The sequence below is a fragment of the Callospermophilus lateralis genome, unplaced genomic scaffold (assembly GCF_048772815.1).
Source record: "Callospermophilus lateralis isolate mCalLat2 unplaced genomic scaffold, mCalLat2.hap1 Scaffold_271, whole genome shotgun sequence".
In the NCBI taxonomy this organism is placed as follows: Eukaryota; Metazoa; Chordata; class Mammalia; order Rodentia; family Sciuridae; genus Callospermophilus; species Callospermophilus lateralis.
The window spans coordinates 1,073,714-1,077,512 of record NW_027513445.1 but is presented as its reverse complement, the minus strand read 5'-3'; positions in this window follow the sequence as shown (position 1 = coordinate 1,077,512).

The following is a 3,799-nucleotide window of genomic DNA, read 5'->3' as shown; positions in this document are numbered from 1 at the left end:
TGTTATGGAAGGTTGCCAATGAGGAATGTTGCAAGGAGACAGCTAGGCGAAATGCAGGAGCTGGTTATCCTCAGAGAAATCTAGATATGTTGTTAGGAAAGGGACCTTATGAAGATCAGCAGCAACAAATTGCATATGATCATGGTGTATGTGCACAAATTGCTGTAGATGCAATTAAGGCATGGAAGACTTTACAAGAACATGGAGGTTTACAAGGTCAATTATCTAAGGTAATACAAGGAGCTAATGAACCTTGTGCTGAATTTGTAGATAGGCTTATTCAAAGAGCTACCAGAGTTTTTGGGAATACAGAACAAGGAATGCCATTACTAAAACAACTGGCTTATGAGCAAGCGAATCGTTGTTGCAGAGATATCATTAGACCATGGAAACATGAAGATTTAAACACACTTATTTAATAATGTAGAGACATTAATGAACAAGAGCAAGTCATGGCAGCTGCAGTAAAACAGGCTTTAGTTGCCAGAGACATTAATGAACAAGGGCAAATTGTGGCAGCTGCAGTAAAACAGGCTTTAGATGCCAGACCAAGAACATGCTACAAATGTGAAGAAACAGGACATTTTAAAAGGAATTTGCCCATAGGAAGAGGGTTTAACAAAATTAGGTATCAAAGGAGTAGAATACCAGGTATTTGGCCACAATGCCATAGAGGGAGACATTGGGCTAATGAATGCTGTTCTCAAACCACCATAGAGGGTACTCAATTATCAAAAAATGAACAAGGACTAGGTGTTTATCCACGATATCATGGAGAAAGGCATTGGGCTCAATTGCCAAAAAATGGACAGGGGGTTCCAATGTTCCGGGGCCCAAAACCACAAATATACAGAGCACTGGAGGAACCCAGCAACTTCATCAGAGTAGTGCCCAGGACACATTGTCCATCAGATCCCTCATCAGACAAACCAGAGGGAGCACAGGGTTGGACATCTGCGCCTCTGCCAGATCAGTACTAACTCCAGAGATGGGAGTTCAAATCATTCCCACAGGGGTAAAAGGACCTCTTCCCAAAGGGACCATAGGCTTATTATTGGGATGCAGCTCTTCTACTCTAAAAGAACTTATGATAAGTCCTGGGGTGATTGATCCCGATTATGAAGGTGAAATAAAAATTATAGCCAGTTCTCCAAAGGATATATCAGTAATCTCACCAGGAGATAGAATAGCACAGTAACTAATAATACCCAGTCTACATGATAAATTTTCCAGTCATACTGTAGAAAGATCTTCCAAGGGATTAGGCTCCACAGGTGTAGATTTGGCTATGCTTTCTTTAAATTTAGATTCTCGCCCCATGCTAAAACTAAATATTCATGGGCATGAATTTAATGGGCTACTGGATACAGGTGCAGACATCAGCATCATCTCTCGTCAAGAATGGCAAAAACATTGGCCATTACATCAAGCCACTCAAACGCTTCGAGGCCTATGAGTGGCGACTAATCCTCATAGAAGTGCAATGGTATTAGATAGGAAGGATCCTGAAGGATGTGAAGGAACCATACAGCCATATGTATTGGATCATATTCCCATAAATTTATGGGGACGAGATGTCCTAGATCAATTAGTTTTGACATTAACAAATAACATCAACAAAAATGCAGCCACTATTATGACTAGACAAGGTTTAAGGAAAGGAAAAAGATTAGAAAAACAAGAATAAGGCATAGCAGCACCAATACAAATAGATCAAGGAACAGACAGACATGGGTTGGATTTTCAGAAAGGGCCACTGAGACAATAAAAATTACCTGGAAATTAGAAAGACAGTATGGGTTCCTCAGTGGCCCCTGACTAAAGAAAAGATACAAGCAGTCCATGACCTGGTAAAACAACAATTAGCAGAAGGACATATACAACCGACTGTATATCCCCAAAATACTCCCATTTATGTCATCAAAAAGAAATCTGGTAAATGGAGACTACTGCAAGATTTTAGAGCCATTAATAATGAGATGGTTATTATGGGACCTGCTCAAACAGGGACTCCTCAATTGTCTGCTTTGCCAATAACCTGGTATGTTTTAGTTGTAGATATTAAAGATTTTTTTTTTCAATTATAATTCATCCTGAGGATAGTCCAGGTTTTGCTTTTACTATCCCTGCACTGAATCATGAAGGTCCTGATCAGAGATATGAATGGAAAGTACTCCCTCAAGAAATGGCTAACAGCCCAACTATGTGTCAAATTTATGTTAACAAAGTAATCCAGCCACTTAGAAATCAAATTTCTGAACTACAAATATTTCACTATATGGATAATGTATTATTAGCACACAAAGCTAAAAACACAATGCTAGAAAGTTATGCCACACTTACAAACTTATTAAAAATTATAATCTAGAGATAGCAATAGATAAAGTACAATTAAATTTTCCAATTAATTATTTAGGAGTTCTATTATCCTCAACCATGGTCAGTCCACCAAAAATTCAAATACGAGTAGATCAACTCAAATCACATAACGACTTTCAAAAGTTATTAGGAGACATAAATTGGATAAGGCCTTATCTAGGTATACCAACAGGAGAGTTGGGACCTTTATTTGATATCCTAAAAGGTCTATCAGATAAAAATTCACCCCGCATGTTAACGCCTGAAGCAAGAAAGGCATTAAAAATCAATGAAACATATATGGAAAATATGCATTTGGATAGAATTGATATAAGTTTGCCTTTATTATTTATTGTACTACCAACAAAAAAATATTCCTACAGGAGTATTTTGACAAGAAGGTCCATAATTATGGATACATTTATCTTGTTCTCCTAACACTATTCTTACTAGGTATCCTGAGGCTTTAGGATAATTAATACTCAAAGGAATTAAAGCAGCAAAGGGAGTGTTTGGAATTTCTTCCAATAAAATTTTTACTCCATATATTCTGAATCAAATTGATGAGTTAGCAAATGAGTTAAATACTTGGGCAATAATCATGGTCCAATCTAATGTTTCATTTGATAACCACTTACCATCTAACCCTTTATTGTCTTTTTGGTCATCGCATCCTGTAATTTTTCCAAAATTGAGAAGAAAAACACTTATCATGAATGCTCCAAATATATTCACTGATGTATCAAATAATGGTACAGCAGCAATAGTTATACCTGATAAAACTTATACATTTTTAGTACCCAAACAATCAGCTCAAAAGGTAGAGCTTAATGCAGTATTACAAGCTTTTGAGATATTTAAATATTCTGTTTTTAATTTATTTTCCGATAGTCAGTATATAGTTAATGCTATAGTATCCCTTGAAGATGCTGGTAAGATTTCTCCTTTCTCTACTGTTTTCTCTTTGCTTTCCAATATACAAAGTCTAATCTGGGACAGAAAAGATCCATTCTTTATAAGACATATCAGGGCACATCCAAAAAGAAGATGATTTGACTCAAGTCCATATCAGCTGATATCCAAAATTCCAGTTTGGCTATCCTTACATCTGAGATAGAACAAGGATGCTTTTTTCATTATCTATTTTATTATTGCCCTTTCCCATATTCTATTTTGTTTTTTGAGCTCATACAGACCTTGTTTAATGTTTTACTGATCAGTCTATTTTTTGACAAAAGAGTTTTTGAACATTGCAATGGAGATTTCACGTGTAAAAAGTTATAAGGCCTTTACTATTAGGTTATGTGTTGTATGTATTATATTATGTGTGCACACTTGTGTTTTGTGTTATATGTTTGAATGTTCGTATGTCCATATATCATATATGATGAGCGCTCATAAAAAAAAAGGATACAAATTTTTTTATTCACATTATTTAAAT